At 39.1% G+C, this 21,546-nt stretch overlaps 1 long non-coding RNA gene across 1 annotated transcript; it reads right to left on the bottom strand.

Moving 5' to 3' along the window:
• Positions 1-232: 232 nt before the first annotated feature.
• On the bottom strand, positions 233-15,958 carry LOC116788834. The gene is made up of 4 exons (XR_004357783.1): positions 15,849-15,958; positions 15,295-15,399; positions 2,688-2,774; positions 233-341 (listed from the first exon to the last, which is right to left on the bottom strand). It is a non-coding gene; the product is annotated as an uncharacterized LOC116788834 (long non-coding RNA).
• Positions 15,959-21,546: the final 5,588 nt, after the last annotated feature.

Genomic DNA, 21,546 nt, shown 5'->3' with positions numbered 1-21,546 from the left:
TCTGCAGGGGAGAAATTTAACATCTGTGAGGATTGCTGCACTCCTGCTGCTTTAATAACTGCCAGAGCTGACTTCACTGCTCTGCCCAGCCTATAAAAGGAAAATCTTCATTACCTATTAAAGAGTCATTCTCTTATATAAACAGATTACTCAGGATGCATATTGATAGTTGTAATTGTCCCTAGTGGAGAAGACACTATGTTTTAATGTCCAGAAAATATATTCCACCCACCTGCTTTCTTGCAATAGTTAACAAAATAGAAAACGGAATATTAACCAGTGCTGGCATCTCCACTCTTCCTTATCAATAGGCTTTTTAGATCTGGGAAAAGTTTTATGACCTGTAAGGCAAGAGATGATTCAGACCAGTGGCTGAATTTAAAAAGATAATCACTTGCAAAATCCTCACAGTCAAAAAATTAATTCTTAAGGTTTTTTCAATACATTTGTAACACATTCACCTGAACAGCTGAATGCACAGGAAGCAGCAGTACCTCATAACCATTGCAAAAAAAGAAGCAATGTTACTCTGAAAAAAAAAATAGCCTTTGACTTTTATTGAATTTTTAAATCCCTTTTTTTTTGTTCTCTTTTGAAATCATACCAGAAACACATTTATCTAACTTTGGAAGCCAACAGACTTTGCTTTCACGAGGGAAAAATCTGTTTAAAGGTTGTTATTCTTCCTCTGAAGAAAATGGAAACAAATAATATCGTTTCAGACCAATTTACCATTGATGGGAATATTGGAATTCCTTGTATCCCCTCCCGTGTGTTACATGGACTTCTAGTAAATTACATCGTGTTCAGCACAGCCTCAGATTGGGAATTACAAACAATACAACAAAAGCCTCCAGCTACCAGGTTTATAATGGAAAATATAATTTGCAGTAGATTACATTTTTCTAAAGCTATATTATTTTTAGCTAAAGAATGGTGTGTGGAAAACAATTTTTTTTTTTTATTTTCCGTATTTTATGGAGTATTACAAAAGTAAAATAAATACTTCGTTGAGCAAATTAAGTATCTATAAAATGGAGACAAGTAATTATCTGCAACAGGGTTTTGGACAAATAACAAGTTTGCTATTTTTGCCATTTCCTGCTATATCCAAAATGTCTCAATATTTAACCATGATATGTCAGCCACATTCACTGACCAGCTATTTCCAGACAGCTGCCTGAAAGGATAATTGTTCTTTTTCTTTTCTACGGACTGCCAGGCTGGAATAGTGTTTACAGGTTTTGACAGACACCTTACAAAATAAAATTAATGTTTGCAGGAAGTAGACAGAGCACAACTTGCAAGCAACTGAGAAGTCTTGTTCTATACCTGGTTATCAACTTAGGGCCCAGACACATAAGGAAATAACCCTTTTTACAAGACAGTTTAAGCAGTAAAGACTGAAAACCAGTTAATATATTTACTTCCATTACTAGGAATAAATACAAAAATTACAAAGGACATTTTTGCCAGTAAAGAGTGTAAGAGTGACAGCATTTTTAGTATCCAGAGGAAGACACTATTTCCACCAACAAAGATTTCCCACCAGGTTCGGTGCATCTGTTGTAAGTAATGAGGACCAAGAACACAAGGCAGGGATTGCAGTCCAGAACAAGTGCTTTGGATGTGCCTGCTATGATACTGGGAACAGACAGAAAACATCTTCAATATCTTTTTTTAGATGTGATTGACAAGTTTAATTTATTTGATGTACTTCTTAGTTATAGGAATAGCAACAGTGCAACAGAAGGATGCTGCAGAGTTGCCGTGGCAACAAAGCAGTCAAAGTCAAGGCACGAAACATGAAGGGACTGGATACGGGGAGCAAATTCTCCCCTGGCATGGGAGAATGAGAAGTTTTACAACAAAAGGCAAATTGTAGCAATATAACAAGGCACTTGCCTGAGACACTGGCAATATCTAGAATATACGACTTCGAACGTCCGACTTTACAGGCCTCAACTTGCGAACGGCGATAGCAGTCAGCAAATTGTGGCATTCGTTTAGGAAAGCACAGAAGTTAACAGCCTAAATCTACCTGATAAAACAGGACATCAGTACCCACTCCTGTGTCTTATGGCAAGGAAACCTAGAGGAAAACAGATTTCACCTTTTTCCTGTAACACTTCTTGCTCCACACCACGTGCCCTGACACAGCTGAAGTTGCCCACTGCCGAGCTCCCTTTATTACTCCTAAGGTTATGACGGAGAAACGCAATTCTCAACGCTCTCCTTCCAAAGCAAGTAATATTCTTGACAGATGGATGTAACAGCTTCCATTTTCATTAGCTTCATAATCACTGGAAAGTGCCAGAAAAGCATACTGTATTTTGAGCAAGGAAATTTTCATGGCAATATTTTTAGGCCCCACTGGAAGTATTTTCTTGTAGCAAGCGCTTCCTTTGATTCCTTCACTGGAAATCAAATGTTAACCAGAAATGCTAAGCTTTGCATACAAATGGCTGAGAAATAATTGAAATACATACAGTTACAACAGGATAAACTGCAAAGGACTCAGCCATCTGGAAATATTGAAATCCCTCCATGTTTCATTAGTTTGACTATTTCTGCGATGGCTGCACAGAAGGGAGTCAAATCTCCCAGGAGTGCACATCCCAGCTGGGCTTCCCAAGGCACTGTGCAGGGGAAAAATGACACTGTTTCAGGGAAAGCAAAGGACTGACCTTTTCTAGTCACCACTGCTGCTCCACAGTGAAGCCAATCGTTGGCAGACAATGAGAAGAAATATCACTTCAGGTGTTAGCCAGCTGCTGTGGGTCAGGTGAAAAGGAAAAAGGTTTAAATTCAATACTTCTTTTTGAGTTTCATTATGTCTCATGGCACCTGCAATTTGCAACAGAACAACAGTTCCTTTTTTACTGTTTATGTCTTCTATAGAAGTTTGGAATAGTTTACACAAGGTATAAAGGAAACAATCCCAACTGTGACTTACAATGTAATTATTTGTGCTGTAGAATTTGCTTTCATTATAAAACATCTGCCCTGCTTTTAAGCATAAACCTACCTTTGAAGTGCTTTATATAGTTGATGTAATCCTAAAGTTTAAGAGCTCATCTTCTGTTCACTTTGCACATGGCTTTACGACGAGCAATAATAACACAATTATATTTCCCCCATATATCTCCTTACCAGGACTGAAACTGGATCAATAGTGTAAACTTCAGCCTGGCGCATCTCTCAATTTAATGAGTTCATCAAGCTGCATTAATCACTTCATGCTCAAATTGATAGCATCAGGCATCCTTGAAATGTCTCTTGATATTTAGCTACTACAGTTTTGGAGGGCTGTGGAGCTCATTCTGTAGCAACCATGACAAAAGTGTCTCTGCCATGAGTCCCCCGAGCACAACAACTCACTAAAATCCAATAACCTTATAGGCTATATACTCTATTAACTTTTTATGCTCACATCCCATTCAAGGGATTCAAGTTATTCTGCATGACCACCATATCCTTTCCTACATGTGAGAAAGCTGGGAAGTGTCTTGACTCCGGCATGACTAAGTAACATACTTATAACTAAGACTTCTACACATGTAAAATGATAAGTGGAGTACATGTCCCTGTGCACTGGCAGGATCAAGCACAGAACCTCAGTACCAAGACCCCAAACACTCAAAAACTGAGCTGCTTTATCCAAAATGCACTCAAAGCACAGCATGAGCTCAGTCAGCTGTTTGGTAAAACAACTTTACCAAATATTAAGTAGCCCAAATCTACAGCTGAAGAAATTTCTGTTTATTGTATCTTATTATTTTAAATCTCAGTCAAGTTCTAATGCGCATTTCAACATTTGCTTTCTTATCTGTTCCAACAGAATTTCTTAATAAAGTTCATTGGAAATTCATTTTTATTCTTCTGGTGATCACCAGCCCAACTTCTGCAAAGAAACTAAAAAGTAACCTAGTACTGAAATTAGCTGTGTGCTACTCAATTACTCTATTTCTTCTTCCTTCTGTTTTCATTAAAAGTATGAAAACAAATAATCAAAGCACAAATATTTTCAGTCAAACTTTTTTTAAGAAAAAAGTTGCTAAAATTAAACTTGACATTATGGCAGTTGATGGAAAGGCCTAAATGTATTAAGCAAGGCTAAAACACTTATTAACAAAACAACTGATAAAGAAATAAAGGTGCTGCTTTCTGATTACAAGTAAAACTACAAGGCAAATATCTGTTCTATGTCAACTCAACCACTACACACTTTACAGTGTTCCATAATATATTAATACCTGTATACACTGGTTTTATTCTTTACAATGAGACAAATGTTAAGATACCTCTTTTTTTTTTTTCTACTACTGGTAACTAGTTTCTCCTGTTTACAAAATCTTTCCTTTGGAATTTCAGTCAAACTTTAAGATTATTTTTATTTTAGATGTGTAATTATCTGTCAAAGCACCTTTCTATTATATTTCAAAATTTTAGTGGGAACTTACCTGCGAAAACAGCTTTAAAGAAATGTTTTATTCATGAGCTTTAGTGAACTTCCTTTGTTGACTTAGTTTAAGCAAAAAATAACTGTCATTTTTAAAAAATTACTTCTATTTCATTAATTTAATTTTAGGATTAAATTACATTTAAATTTACATTTGAATGCATACAGTTGGATGAATTCCAAGTAAATAAAATTTAGAAAAAAAGAGTTACCTAATGAAAACACAAAAATGAAAGCTCTGCATAAATTCATTTAAAGCTACACAACTGATCATTCTCCTAAAAAGAAGCATAACTTTGAGTACTTGGTTGTAAAGAAACTGTTAAAAAGTCTATGCATTGAGAAATAACCTTTACTTAAGGGGGAAAAAAAGGATGAAGCATATAGTTTTACCTAAGTTTTCTAACAAACATTTCAAAAGAGTAATATGTATGTCATGTCTTTGTATCTGGCAGAGCAAGACACTGAAACCACTGGCCTTGACTGACATGGAGCCACTCAAATACAATGCAGAAACCATCTTTTTTCTCACTGCAGTGCAGCAAACCTGGGAGAATATTCTTTTCTTCTTTCATTTGGTTATGACTAAAACACCTTTAGGAGCCAATGACACTCCTGGCTGTGCTACAGTTTCTCTTTACTACAATGCTTTGGCTGCAGACACACAGGCAGGAGGTTATTCTTTTGAAAAGATACGGTATTTTCCTGAAAATAAAATAAAAGGGGAGTGGAGGGGGAGACACATGATGTGAGGCCTTGGGAAACCTTGCTTTGTAGAAAGCTTAAAGTACAGTCAAGCTGGGACTGAAAACATTGCTTTACCATTCCCACTCTCGGGGAAGTGCGCCAGCTCCCAGAAAGACGAGCTGAAGTTTAAAGATAAATGAATTCCATCCCGCCAGGAGAAACCTGCAGCATTGTGTCCCTGCCTGCTGGGGCGGGGCCAGCCCTGCCATGGCAGCTCCTCCAGCTGCCAAAACAAGAGATGAGCACATAAGTCTTGCTGCTGGATAAGGGAGGGATCCAGTCACAATTCCCACACCTCTGCTCCACGCTGCCCCAGAGAGCCATTATTGGCACTTGAGTTGAAGCAGACGCAAGGTCCTTTTGTCTCTGCTGCTTGCTTAGCTTGAAAATTAAAAGAAGCTATTGATAGCAATTCATATGCACCAGGATGGCTGTGAGGGCAACTTGAGCATGCTAAATTGCAAGTAATAATTCACTGCTCCGTGACAGCTTAACAGAACATAATCACAAAATTTAAAAAAATAGGATTGGGAAAAAGGACTGTAGAGGACATCAAGTCCTTCTCTCTGCTCTTCTCACAGAGTTTCTATTTATAAGCTTTCCAATAAAATCTCTGTTCAGGGATGGGTATTTAAAAATGCCTAAGACACTACGGGTACCTTCAATTTCTGCATGCGGGCACCTGCATTAAAACCAACTCTCCGTGCTCACAACGGTTGAATCCAAAATCTGTAGGTAAGCCTAACACATTTCTCATTTCCATACTAGATCAAATGGCACCTTGATAGAAATTACATGCACTCTAATGGATGGAAGCTTAAATTTTATAGACTGGACTTCACTTCTCTTATCTTTATGTTAAAAGACTTTGTGCCAGTAAAAACAAAATCCACTTTTCATACATGCCCTTACTGCAGAATGTCCATATCAAGAGCTAAATACATATTTCCATTTTGTTAGTGCTCCAAAACCCCCATTATCTCAGGAAGGGGTTTTCCCTTCTTATCTTTAGTTGCAATTTGAAAATATTTCTTGTCCATTTGTCTTATCTTTTCAGCTTTAAATCAATTTCAGCAGCTTGAGAGAAACGTGGATGCTTGGTGCAAAGATGAGGGCACTGGTAAAAGGCTGAAAAAACATACTGGAGGGAGCCAAATACTTGAAAGAGAGGGAGTAAAAGGAAGGAGACCAAAAGCAGAAAGGAAAAGAGGCAGATGGGCACATACTACACACGAAGTTCAGGTAAAAATAAAAACCATATCATATTTAATAAGCTCTGGGATATTTTGTGCTAAACAGAAATAAGGCAAGTGGCATTCAATGGCACAAATCCCTTTTCCAGGAGCAATGCTAATCCCTAAAATCTCAGACATCTGAGAGACTCCACAGATCCCTGTTAAGCTACAACAGCAGAACAAACTGAGTCTTTTTAATTTTGTGTGTCTCCCCCCCGTATGAAAACACTCATTTAAACTGCCAAGTCTCTCACATTATTTGTTGTGCTCAAACCTTATCATTCTCAGACAGCAAATCAGGGTTGAAAACACTTCTCACATTTGACTTCAACTCATCTCCCTTTTCTGCTTAGTTCATAAAAGACATTTCACCTACCACCTCTTGCCTATTCCTTTTAAAATGACAGATGAAGCAGACTTAAATACACTCTGGATTACTGTGCAGAAGACTCTGTTTTTGCCATCAATGCCTGAATGAGATGGAAAGTATCAACAGCAAATATATTCTTATCTGAGTTTTGGTATTACCCAGATGGTACCACTAGTCAGTAATTAATTTGAGTGAAATAAACCTTATTTTTCCACAGTCCTGAGCTGGAAAAAAAAAATATCAAAAGGTAAAACTCTTATCTGTGGGGCTTCTTTCTTACTCTTAGTGTGAGCAGTCACTATGTATTTTACTTGATATAAAAGAGCTTTTACCCCTCACCTCTGCCTTTATTTCCAACTTTCCTTATGCAGCTGCTCCCTTACCTACAGTGATTGCAATTGGGGCCATAAAAAGAGCATACCAAAGAACTTATACGAGGAAATTTATTGCCAAGGGCAACAACAACAGATACTTACTAATACTGCAAGTGAAACTAATCACATTAACCCTTATAATTACTACTGACAATAAGCACAGCTGTGAGCCAAATTGATCTCGCAGGGGTGCCCACTATGGCATTGTCACAGCTGGCACCTTGCAGAGCCCAGGAAGCAGGGGGCAACGAGTGGGAAGTCACTTTGCCTCCAAGTTAGCATGATGAGGATAAAATACTGTCTCCTGAGTAATGTTTGCATGAATTGAAGGAGAAGCAAAACCTAAGCGAAAACCCCGAGACCTCCAGATGCAGACAGTAAGGGAAGGGCCTGCACAGCCTGGCTGCGTGGGGTCAATAAGGAGCATTAAGCTCTTTTTTCTATATCACTGGTAAGAATCTTGTTCAAGAACGCTGTGGCTAACACAGAAGCCTACATTTCATCACCTTCAAGAGAAGCTGAAAGATACCCTGTCTGGAGATGTGCTATCCACAGCCTAGACAAAACTGAACACACTTCCACAGCAGTTATTCTTTCCTGCAGTCAAGATATTGATTTGTGAAATATCTTCATGTCTTACAAGAACTGATTTTCCACAGCTTCTCAGAAAGATTAGCATGGCACAAAGTGGAATTAGAAGATGAAACTGTATTAGCATTTAATTTGGATGAGGAATAGACACTTGAAACAAGCCTCCTGACGGCCCCTGCTCACAGAACTCTGTCTTGCTTTGGAGAGCATGAGGTCTGAACCCCTGTCAATAAAACTAAATGGGGAGCACACCCCAGGCACGAATTGGCACTCAGACCACAGCCAGCCTGAAGAGAAACCACCAAAAAAATATACAGGGAGGGTGCTGACTCCTTAGTACAGTTTTAATCTGCATGCTGGATCCACAAACACATCTTTGATTGCCTTTAGTTCAACACAGGACCAGACTCTGTTTTGAGATAGTAAGTTCAGACCCCCTCAGTTACTAAGCACACATGGGATTGTTCAGAAGTTCACAATCTTAGTTTTCAATGGGCATAGCCAGTGACAATTAACTCCTTAACCACACAGATGACCCCAGAAGGTCAAACAGCCCTTTGCTAAGCAGTATGAAAAGGAATGCTGTACTGCAGTACTAAGATTTTCACCATCACAAATCTCAGCCTGGCAACTGTCACAAGTACGACCTTCACAAGATCCACAGAAATGGGGAATCAGAGTAATAACACACTTTTCAAGCCTTCCATAATAAGGGTTGTGATTTTGCTATTGCTTTTTGCAGGTTTTCACTTAAGTAAACTCAGAAATACTAAAAATCACCTGTGAGGGGATCAGATAACATATTCACTTGAACAAAGGTCCTTTTCAGGTCAGTATTCCAATGAATTTTATTTTATTTTAGACCTTCTTTACAATGGCACCGAAAGTGCACTGGTGGGTAGAAAACCAAATAACAAAGGAACAGACTCTGAAGACTTAATTCTTTTATATACTGAGAACAGTAGGTCATAATAACCTTTTAAGCAGATTACAATGTATATTCTTGTTATACATTTAGAATGCTCATTTATGGAGACAAGCAGCTATTTCAGCCAAAACTTTGCAGAATTCTTATCAATAAATTTTAATACAGAGTTCCCCCCCCAAAAAAAATCATTCCAAGGATGACCATTTTCAGTGTTTCAACAATCCCTGCAGGAGATGGTTGGGTCTAGAGGACATGGACATTTTATCTTCTCAAAGAGGAGAAAGGTGGTAAAAGAGAGACCCAAAAATGCAGTCAGGGCAGAGGCAGATTATCAGTAGCAAGTTTTAGAGGCAAAGGGGAGAACTCAGGAACTGACAGAAGGATGAGACAAAGCACTAGATGTTTTGAACAAGGACAGGAGAATGAGAACATACTTTTGCAGGGCAGAAAGGGTCTATTTTCAGCCTGCTTTTGCCACGCTGGAAGATTCCATGATGGAAAAGAAAATAGCACTGTAGCAGAAAATGATCATGACCTCTTCAATGAACCTGACCTCTGCTAGAGAATGTGCCAGTGTGATGAGGGAAATGAAGAATCTTAATGAGGAAAGAGGAAAGCCAGTCATCCTAATGCAACAGGCTCCTCCCAGGAGATCAGCTAGAAAGTAGCATTCACTGTATTTTGCAACTTTATTTGAATTCATCCTGGTTTATCTTTTAAAGAAAAAGCAAGACTATTCAAATAAGGACATGATCTATTTGTGAACTTCTTTTTACCCTTAACATTTTCCTCAGAAGAATTAAAAAACTCCATGCAAATCCTGGCAGCCACAGTACAATCCTGGGGTAGAAGAGTCTAAGCAGTTTGTGCAAAAGCCTGGGAACAGGGAGGAGGCCATCAGTTCTGGCTTGCAGGAGGAAGACAGGTTAACAAATGGCTCAGAAAAGCACCTTGACAGTCCAAGACACAGTTAAGTCCCTCAGATCCATTTCTGTGCTACAGACAACTGGCAATCTCGCGACTCCATTTCCTAATAACCTGGAAAATTAGGTCAGACTGTGCTATAACAGTATCTTCTTCCTTTCTAACTCATCTCACACCATACACACCCAAATGTAAAAGTTTTGTACCCAGCACTAAATCAAACAGGCCTGTTCTCTGTCTCTGAGGGCACACAGCTCAGTGTAGTTCTCATCCATCCTGCTGTGGGGAGCCGTCCCTCGGCATTCACACGATTCCCCAAATCACCCATTTACATGGACTGGGAGTTGACTGGTCCCAACCTGCCATGCAGCATGCAAGCATTTAAATACTATAGCTGATCGTGTGCCAGTTCTCAAATCTCTTCTCTAGCCCTGTTTAACTTATTGATACAGGCACAGCAATGGAAACCACACAGCACAGACATTAAGTCCCTTCCCCTCAGAAAAATAACCAAAAAATTTCCACGTGGACAGATTATCCCACAAATGGCCTGAAGGTGAGTACAGACCCATTATTGTCAACACTGCCATTCTTTTCACTTTTATCTATTGTTTCCGTTTTCTTTGTCTCTTTCACAGGTAGGGAAGCAAATCTAAAAATAAAGCCTCTTTTTCCTTGAAAAAAGTTACTCACTGGTAGTCCTTTTTAATCTTCTTCCTTTGTTCCCAGTCAGCTGCTCTTCTAACACAACCTGGATTTGATAAAAGAAAGCTAAAAATGGAGGATAAAACTTTGTTTTTCTGAAAAAAGCATCTTTCATAGAAAAGCTACAACAATTATTCGATATCAGATGCTCCACCCAGTTGAAAGCTGGAGATGATTGTCCTGAACAATTGCTGCTTTCTAGGCTCCTGAGCTTGCTGGGGTTTGTTTTTTTTTGGTTTTTTTTTTTTTTTTTTTGTAGGGTGAGGATTTTCATGTAATTTCCAACTTGATCAGGTGGAAAATACTAACCCATCACTTTGCCTTCCTGGGCCTCACTTTGTAGCTTATGCTTTTCTTTTTTAGGCCTCTGTGCGATCATTTCCATATTTATTAATAGGGTCTTTTTATAGAACCGTGGAATCGTTTATGTAGGAAAAGACCTCTAAGATTATCAAGTACAGACATTTTTGCTTCTCGTTATTCTATGAAAGAAACAGGTAACTCAAAAAAATGCCCAAATCATTTTGTGTTTGCTGAAAGCACAAAGGACTGATAGTTCAGCAGCACTGAGCTGATACTTCTGAGCCCAAAAGTTGATCTAACATGCCCTGCAGTGCAGGGGTAACAAACCAGCAGAGGATAACTCTGCTCACAGCATTATTCCACCCCCTCCATTCTGTCCCAGCTCAGGGGCTCAGGGAGCCCAATGAGCTTCATCAAGCACTGCTGATTCTCCCCCACCACAATATTCTGTAGGGCGCCTTCGTACGAGAAGCTGCAAAGCTCTGTAGCGTTTCTTTCTCATTATTCACTTTTTGCACACTGAATCTTCTCTGAAGTACAGAAAGTAGCACATGAACCTTAACTTCATTTTTGTAATATTACAAAGATAGATTTATACAGTGCAAGATGGCACACACAGAAGTGCTGCAGCCAGGTATGAATGGGAGGGGTCTTGATTCCCTTCCAAATTGCAAAGAGGTCCAGCACCTCAGCAGGAGAGAGACATTTGATCCTGCTTAGCCACCTCTTACAGCTTCATGGTACAAGGATCAATTCAACTTTTTCATTTTACATTTGAACTTCTTTCTGTAGCTCCAGCAAATTTCGTGGTATGCTCTGGTGCCAGTTATTTTCGCTCCAAGAAATGACAGATAATAGAATCAAATGTCCTTTTACAAAACACGGTTCTAATTTGAAAACTTACAGCATATCTGTTACTCAAACAGCATAACCACTTCTTTCAGGGCCATATGTCCTGACAATCTCTACAGGGAAGTAATTTAGACAAAAAGATAAAAGGAAGGGCTTTATTGGTGGTCAGTATTAGCAAGTCAGTGTCTTAAAAGGTTTTCTTTCTGTGCAATTTAGCCTTCACCTGTACTTGGAGCCTTGTGGTGGGTGCTGCAGGGAGCCCTGAACATTTCCCTAGTTGGTGGAACCAGGGTGGACTCAGCAGCAGGTAACTCAGGCACACAATACAGTGCAGTAGGTCACACCTTTCTGAGTCAATCTGGCAGGTAAAACACACCCTGGGATTCAAGGCAGCTGTAACTGAGGAGCCACTTGGAGCATAATCTCCACAGCTCCGTTTTTATGAATATTGGACACAAAAGGTTTGGTGAGATGACTCTCAGATGCCCTATTTATCATGATGATTTCAGTTTGCAAGGTTTTTACAGCATCGTGTCTCCCCCACAGGAAGACTGGTCAGCAGTGCCAGTCCTCTTTAATTTTGAAAACTAATGACTTTGCCTCTGCTTATGTATATGTTCATGAAGAATACCAAGTATTAAAAGCCTAAGTGCCATAATGTACCACCAAATCCATTTTGTCTAACTATAGGTGCCAAAAAGTTTCAGCTAGATGCCTTTTATTCCTGTTGAAAAGTTAACAGGCATAGAGAGAAAGTATTGTAAGGCTTCCAGAACCTCAAGATGACCAAAAAAGAAAAAAAGGAAAATGATCTCCAAGACAGACAATATGTAGTTGCCACACAATACAATACAGTCCCATGGTACAAAGACACAGAGCCTACAACACATTGGCAGAGACAGGGCACAGGATCCTTGAGAATTAGAAGAGATTCAGAAGTTTTAAGCAGATACATAAGTTCCTCAGGAGCTTAGGGCCAGTCAGACTTCTTCCCATTGAGAGAAGAAAATTCCTCTCTCTGCAAGCTACTCCTCACCCACAGTCCCAGCACGGTATTACCAGTAATGAAAATAGCATTTTTCACAAATTTTGCTGTTCTCAGAGCTGTAGAGTCACAAACAGCTCTGGGAAACAGCAGAGGAGCTTTTTACCGCATAAACAGAATTTTTAACCAAGTTCCAATTACAGAACCAAAAACCTACCCACTTACCTGTACCTGCCATCACATTAAATCTGATGATAACTGAGTTGAACAGATGTGTAAATCAGGGCAGAATCTGACCTGCCAGATCTCTGTTATTAGTGATGTTATTCACGGCACAAAATTCAACTTGACTTTCAGACTCTGGTTGAAATCTGCATTTCTGCCCATTAAAGAAACAAAGCCTTTTTCCTTTAAGGCTGTCCAAATTTTGCATTGGAATAAATAGGAAAAGAATATATAGCACCTACATTTTCACCTAGTGCCACCAAATACAAGTACAAATATAGAAAATCTTGGAAGAGAGGAGAAATATCAACTAAGCCTGGGCATACAATGTGAACAAACACTGTTAAGGAAAAGATTTTCAGCAGCCCTTATAGGAGCCATTATTCAAAGATGGCATTTGCACACAAACAGCAGAAGTGAATATCGTGCACATCCCGGTTTTATTCACAATTAATGATGTTTTCTTATCTGGACAGAAAATGTTTAAATCACCCTTTCGGTGCTAGAAAGAAAATGTTATTCTTCTCAGAAACAGCAATTTAAACAATTTCTGGCATTTCAGAAATGTTACTTTATCACAGGATGTGTATGCCTTTCAAATTATCTGTTTTGCTGAACACTTGTGAACCAGTTTCTGATAAACAGTCAGGAAGGACCCAGGGGCACATCTGCTCTGGCTGCTCCTCGCTGCAGCAGGACAATGCACGTGTGCTGCCAAGTGACCACGGTAGGACTGGTGCCTCTGGGAGACAGAGCTATCTTACACTTCATTTTTTTTCCCCATTCAACAGACAAAATGTGCATGGTATGTATAAATATATAACAAAATTTATAAATATATATAGGTATATTTATATATATATAAAAAAATACAGAGAAGACAAGCAATGCATTTTTAACACTCTCTCCACAGAAAAAGCCAAAATATATTCCTATTGTTGAAAAATGGAGTATCTTTTTTCCCCACCTGCACTGCTGGAGTTTGCTGGGTAGAGCTCCCACGCAGCCCTGTGGCACCTAACCTAGAAAGCAACTTTATCTTTCAGCAAGGAAACCCAAAATCAACAACACTACCAAGCCTTTCCTGAAGTCTGCGAGCTCATTTCTGCTTTCCACCATTTTTTTTCCCTTCTTGAGCTCCTGAATATCAGATCACGTGTAGCAAACTGCTTAGTTTAGAAATGGCGATGTCACACACACACATCAGACTCTTTGAAAGCAAATAATCACAAATTAATGGGATTCACCTCCAAACTTTTCAGAGGGCCAAGGACATCCCTGCCTGAACCCAGCAGTCTCTTGAGGAACATTTTGTCCTGTCACTGTTATTCCCCTTTTCTCCAGTCTCCAGACACAGATCTCAGTCTGACTGCCAAGGATCAGACTACCAAGGATCAGATCTACCCCAGGTGGACACAGCATTTCCCAGGGTGACCCTGTCACCTTCCCTCTGTGTTTTAGGAGGAGGATGCTAAGCACAGGGCTCCAGAGACCTGGAGGAGAGGAGATGGGGTACCTTGAGGAGCCACAGGTACCCATGCAACCCAAAAACCTGAAGGGCAGTAACAGAATGAGTCCAACGAATTTTCAACATGCCAGTAGGGTGTTCTCAGTATCTCTCATCCATTACACCTTCCTAGCTGTGCTCCAAAGCCAACACAGCATGGACAGTCAGCAAATCCCATCACTCAGGTACTACTTACAGTGCCACACCAGGATAGAATAAATCCAACCAACCTACATGAGTCTTGTGCACTTGTCATTAATGTCAGTCACAGCTACATCAGTTATTTGCATAATTGAAACTACATCAGGGACTGAAATCCCAAAGGAGACATGATCTGTGTCTCCCACCCATGCACTGAGAATTACACCATTCTATTTTAATTCCATTTATCTAAATCTCACATGGGATCTAGAGCAACCGATTTAAAGACCAAGAAAGTGAATAACTGCAGACTATGAAACTTGAAAAAAGTCTGCGAAGGGAAAATCTGCAAACGTTAAATCCAACTCAGTTGTTGGATTCCCTAAGTTCATTTTTTTTTTAACAATAGACAGACAGGAAAATCAAAATCATTAACCACAGAGAATAGGTCTTCAGTACACAAGTCTTTAATCTGGTTGAATGAGTGATTTTTATCTGAAGAGCTCTTACATAAAATATCTCTCTATGATTAATAAGTAATTACCATGCACTGTTATCAATCTAAAATGTCTTATGATGTGGGGCACAGATCTATTAATGACTTAGTCCATTGTCTGTGAGTTTAAGTCCTTCTTTACAACTATTTTACATGAATTATTGTTCTAGGTTCCCTTCAATTAAGTTGGTCATTCCCAGAATTGTGTTTCTTTTTCTTCCTTTTAAATGTTTTAACTGGAGAAAACAGGCAGAACAGAAGCCCTCTAAAAGACTAAAAATCAAATTCAGATTAACTCATCCATTTGTTGTTTTGTTCTAACACATTAGTCACAGTGAAACTACAGCGTCAGGGAGATCTGAATGAAATAGAGCTAATAAGTTGTCTGCTATTCTCTCCAATTCCTTAATTGTCAAGAAGACAGTTGTATTAAAATACACTACCCTTACCTGTTGGTTTGTTTGGGTTTTTTTTTTAAGCATGTTTCTTCTCATGCTGTGCATTTTATGAAACATCTATCTTCTTGCAGGTCTTCAAACGTAGGTTTTTTAGCACTGAAGAGGAAAGCCAAAAGTTGTGGTCAACATGTCACCCTCCTGCAGTCCAGAAACTGTATTCTGCTGGCAAAGTGCTTACTCCTAATTTTTTCACTTTTAAGCAACAACTATTTAAATTATTAATGGTATTTTTCTCTGGTACTTAAATCTAACTATTTTTATTCTCCAGTGCTTAAACATAACCACTTTTATTCTTGAGAATGGTGGAATTAGAAATGGGTGGCTTCACCCTGTAAAAATCTTGCCTTTTAGTTCCCAAAAGCTTCAATAACTCCAGAGCTGAACTACAAATCATCATTTTAACAGACACCCTTAGTCATTTAACCTAGACATAGCAATTACTGCAGCAACTGTGACAAGGTAAGACTAGAAAATCAGTTCTTCAGTCACCTGTAAGGGAATTAAAAGATTTTTACTTGAGCTGTCACACTTGTGAATTTGCTTACCTTTCTGAGTTTTAGTGGCCAGCATTTCCTTATGTTTTGTTTTCTTTCAATAATTTATGCATTCCTGAAAGCACCAAAAATATCACGGCCTCTGATCAAGTCAAATCATGTTGCACTCAACAAAATACGATTCAGAATTCTCACCAATTTCTGAAATATCTTTAATCTTTAATTTTCAATTTAAGATTAACATCAGAAAGAGAAGCTATTGAGAAAGAGTGCTACTAAGAAAATATCAACTGCCTGAAGACAGAGATTTATTAATGTCACATATAACTTTTAAAGCAAATCTCCAAAGTTAGATATGTAAGTAAGACACAGAAATGTTGGTCTCTGAAAAAGGAGAAAAATAACTTGCAAGCAAAGCAGAGATAAAGGGTTGATGATGCAGTGCAGACATCTGCCTGTGCAACAGCAGTATATTACCTTTAAATAATATATAGACACTGTGTAAATGCACTTTAGTTATTAGCATTTTACAGGAGACTTTTTTCCTATGGTTGAAATCGGTTGTCATTACGTGTTAACACAGTACTTTACAGAATTCTTCTAATGGATGTTTAAACGTGGACATACAACAGTTTTTGTCATACATAAATACATAAACCACAGAAAAATACTATTGTTTTTATTACATTCTAAGTAATTAATTTAAAGAAAGAAAAAAAGCGTTTTCTCTCTTGACTTTTCCCAAAGCGTGCTCTGACCATTTCTACCTCATTTATATAAACACAATTATGTTCCTCTTTGAAAGCAGACAGTTGAAAAAAATCTGTCAAATTTTAAAATTCAGGGACAAACCACACCCCACTTACTCACACAGTATGGTAGTTTACTATTTTGTTTCTTTCCCTGAAAGAAATTAATTCCTTGGCACTAGACAGCAGAGTTAGGCCTTTTATTTATTTTGAGAACACTCCCAAATGGTCAAAGTCCCAGTTCACTGTAGGTAGTGCCCTGTTGAGTTAGCGCTCTGCTGTTAATTAGAAATGCTTCTACTTAAAACAAAGCAATTAGAAAGGCATAAGGATGGACTAAGTGAAATCATATGGAGCCATCCTCTCCAAACCTTGCCATCCTGTCCAACTGGGAAAGAAATCATAAAAAAAATAGATTCTTTCATGAGAAATTTGCTCCTTTCTGCCTGCCAGAGGCATTGCTTTTACAAGACCTTTTTTTCTGTTATTTCAATAGTTCTTTAAAACATGAATGTAAATGTTGAGCTGAGGGAGCTAAAAAAAGCAACTCAGCTCATAAAAAAGCATCGTTTGGTTTACTCCAGATCACACACACTGGACTGTGGCATTTCCACCTTAGTATTCACACACCTCTGGCATGTTTTGCCCAAGGCTGGATAGAACAGTTCAGCACATCACACCCCCCTTTTCGGGAGGCATTACATGGGGTCACCAGTGGGAGGCAAAGGATGACAGTTTTGCTCTCAGCTCCTGGATTCAGCAAATAATCACAACATTATTCCATATACAGCTATCAAGAAATTCCAGCATCCATCACCTCATGTGTGCATTAACTTCATGAAATCCCTTCTAGCACTCCTGAGACCCAAAGCAAAAACAGACCCCAGAACATCCCACCTCACAGGACGCAGCTCCGGAGGAAGATTCCCCACAACTAACCTCTTCCCTGGTTAAAAATCACACATTTGAACATGTGCTCCTTTAATCAGTGCTCAAATTACAGCATTTTTCCTTAACAGCAGCTTGGAGGAAACGTATTGCTGCCCCCGCCACACCCAGTGTGAAGCAACTTGAACACCCAGCGTACCACAAACGACAAACTACCAACCCACAGTCACTGCCAAAAAGACAAGTAACTAGAAAAATAATTCCTTGCCCAGAAGAAGTAGGAATGTTTCCTGTCTCTGAGAAGGTGGGAGAACAGTGCTGACCAGCTTATGGTGTGGATGGTTCAAAAAGGAAGGGGGAGGAAAAAAAAAAAAGTAATGTGTAAACAATTAATGCATCTGTGGCAAAGTCTCAAGTAACTGGGTTGATTTGCCTTCTGGTTCTTAATTAGAACGTTCTGTTCAGTACACACTGTGTCCCCAGTAAGCAATGCCTCCAAAGCAAATTAAAAGGAGCGTAATAAATCTTGGGGTTTTTTTTCCTCCAGACGTACAAATCTCTTTCTACACCAAATATATACATACGTAGGGAGAGAGAGAGAAGGTTATAAAATAAAGTTGAAGGAGGAAAACAGAGCAACAGCCATCATGCTCATTTTTTATCTCTCTGAGAAATTAGCTTTGCAGGGCTGTAGAGCTGATGGCAGCCTGCATAAGGACACAGTTTGGTGAATAATTCGGGCACAGTAATTTTTAGATATATCTCATACCTGCAGCATTTTGCAGATCAGTTAACTGTACTTGTATGTCTGAGAAAAAAAAACCAGCAAAGTGTAAACTAATTTGGGTACAAGTTTGAATGTACGTCCATGAAAATGGCAATAGATCTGTCTTCTCATGTCAATAATTCTATACAATTATAATGCATTTCACCACTAAAGATAAACTTTCTACCTACTAGTGTCTCGTGTTTGTTTTTTTTTTAGCATTTGAGTCAAGTGGGAGGCAGCTGTAACATCTGAGTGTTTTTTCTTACAAGTCATCAATGCAATAACAAGAGGTTTGGGCTTCTCAGCATTAGTATCCTTGTGCTTTTCAAAATGGCCACACTGTAAAAGATAGTGCTCACCCAGCAAGGGAGGAAAAATGATGCTGTATTAAGGCAGAATAGTTTACAAAAGCAATGAGAGACTTAAAGTGATACACAGCTTGTGTTTATAAAAATTCATAAGCATTTCAAGTGCACTCCTAAAGGAATCGTGTAGATGCTGCAACAAATTTTTATATAATATAATTAAACACAAAAACCTGGAAGAGCAAAATAGCATTAAGGGACAAATTTTCATGGCTGTAGCAGTGGCAGATTGCAAGCAAGGATCCCATTAGAGGTAATGGGAACTGAAGTTATAATCCACTGTGCAGTGTCAAAAATAATATCCCTGTGGCTTTGGCTTAAACTGGTAGAGTTAAGGCAGCAACCTGATTTCTAAATCTCCCTATTGTGTGCAGACAGGAACCCTCACAACGTCCCTCTTCTCCCCCTCAAACACATTTTAAAAGACACATTTAAACACAAAGGAAGGAGGGAGGATCAGGCATGTTATATATGACTGTGCATTTCCTTGTCTTTTGTTGGTTCAAATCAAGCTTTTACTTTATTTTAGCACGGCTAACAGCAAAGTGCTACCATGGAGAGTTCTGCTGCTTTTCACTCTGTAACCCTGGATAAATCACCTTTGGACTGGTGTAGACAGGCTGTTAGCAAGGTGCTCTCTCTCTGAAATCATCCTTCCTCTCTTGCAGACACAAACTGTACCAGCCTGTGGGCAGTGCAAACCATCAGGCACCCCACAGTGCTATGGCTGGTAGCTGTATTTCTTACACGAAATATGCCCTGTGGGATCATTTTGTACCCCTCGAGCTCTGGTGACAGAGAGGTAAAACAGGTTTTACTGTCATTTGACTTCTTTCAGAGTACTGTCAGCTTTAAAACCGACAAAAGATGCCTTTAAACAGACTAGATGCCTACATGCAAATGCTGCAGCCCAGCTCCAATCCAAACCTGTGGGCTTGGGCTGCCTCCCATCCTTCAGTTAGACCTGCCAACTCCAAAATGCTGGAATAAAAACAATGCACATGTGGAATCTGTATAAATGTGCGTGGGGTTTTCATTAGTTTTCATAATTTCTAAGTGTTTGGAGCAACATGTCTTCATAACTGCTGGAAAAAGAGCCTTACCCACGCTGAGAGAGGAGCTGGGCTTTCACAGGTGGTCAGCAGGATGGACTGTGCTCTCTACAGGATTGCACATGACACCAAAGAGTGGGGTGTTGGAAGGCAGGACAACCATTCACAGGGAACTCAAAAAGCTGGAGGGAAAACCATCAAAAATTTCACAAAGTCCAAAAAAGACAGATGCAAAGCCCTGAATGTGGGCTGGACCAACCCTGTGAATCCCTTCAGGGTGAGGACTGTCTAGCTGGGCAGCAGCTCTGTGGAAAAAACCCTCAGGGTCCTGACTGATGAGTCTGTGACCCCTTCCTTGAACCTCCAGCCCAAATTTCTGCATCATTCTCTCTTCCTACACAGCAAATCTATTTTATACATATAATGCATTATCTGCTCCTCTTCTCCATTCAAACATGGCAGGGAATTAATCCCATTTTATGTCAAGGAAAACAGACACATGCAGACATCTGCAAACTTGTGTCTGGCTCAGCAGCAGCTCCGCTGGCACCAACCACACAGTGAATCAGTGGCAGAAGCAGAATTAGAAAACAAGAATTACTGGCTCCCAGTTCTACCTATTATCCATTCAACCACGATGATTTTACATGAAAACCTCATCTTGCCTGGAACTGCTTTCATGATGTGTTTTAACAGCACTGAGCACAACAGCTTTCTGGCCCACGACTGATAATTCTTGGCATTACTGTAATGCAGATTATGATAATTATTAATAATGTGCTGGGGTAGGAATAAATTATGTGAAATACATAAAATTATTCTGGTGCAGAGCAGTGATCTCTAACACAACAGAAAAAATAAGTCGTGGTAGAGTATGTGTAATAAAGTAATAATTGTCACACAAGTGATAATCACTAGGACAAAGGGGTTTTTAGGAAAGGTTTGCTACACCTGCACCTCTTCTTTTCTGACCATCTTGACCGAAAAATTTAATAACTGAGGAATCAGAATGAAAGTTTCTAAATCAATATTCAATAAAATTAATTAACTCTGTTTTCAGTGCAACGTATTTTTGGATTTGACGTCCTGTTCAAGCCACTTCTATGCTCCCCTATCACAAACTAATTGCAAACATCATTATGAATGTACCTAGGACAAAAAAAAAAAAAGGTTTTGAAGGCATTGTCCTGGACTCAGCCATTCTGTCATTTCTAAAATTTCATGGACCTTCTCGTCCAGCAGATTCAAAGGCTCACTGCAAACACAGCTACATGTGACCTAGGCTCATCTCCCAGGGAGAATACCAGGAATCCACCAAACCTGTTAATTCTCTGTAGTGAAAGGGTCAAGTACAAAGTCATGTTTTACTTGAACTTTATTCTCTCGTGGGAAAAAAAAAGTTTTCAGATGAACTGAAAAAAGGAAGAAAAACCCCACAGTAACCTGTGCACTAAGTCAAGAGGCAAAGTCTATAAATATCAGCCTGAAAGGATGAGAGAATTTTCTGATCTTTTCAAAGATACCTGGGATGACTATTCCACTTTCTGCATTGCTTCTGCCACCAACTGTCTGCTAATTGTTTCATTGTCCTCTGCTGTTGCCTTTTGAAATGTCTTTTAATACTTTCTACGCTTAACATTATAAGACACGAATATGAATTACAAATGAAGCAGTACAAAGAGGAGTTGATAGCAGAAGCTGAACAAAACCAATGCTTATATAAATAATATATAATACCTTCCTTAAAATCCAAGGTTCAAATCCTGCCTCCAGTAAAGTAAATGGCATTTCATCCCACTTTTTGGTACAACTCTATCGGTGTGCTTCAGAAATGAGCGAAAAGTCTAGGTAATAAAACAGTATAAATCCCATTATCCTTGGGTTTTCTAGATGGTACCTGCTAGAAGAGGTGCAATAATTACTGAT

The sequence above is a fragment of the Chiroxiphia lanceolata genome, chromosome 6, assembly GCF_009829145.1.
Source record: "Chiroxiphia lanceolata isolate bChiLan1 chromosome 6, bChiLan1.pri, whole genome shotgun sequence".
NCBI lineage: Eukaryota > Metazoa > Chordata > Aves > Passeriformes > Pipridae > Chiroxiphia > Chiroxiphia lanceolata.
The sequence above is the reverse complement of the archived record's forward strand: the minus strand, read 5'-3'. Positions and strand labels throughout refer to the sequence as shown.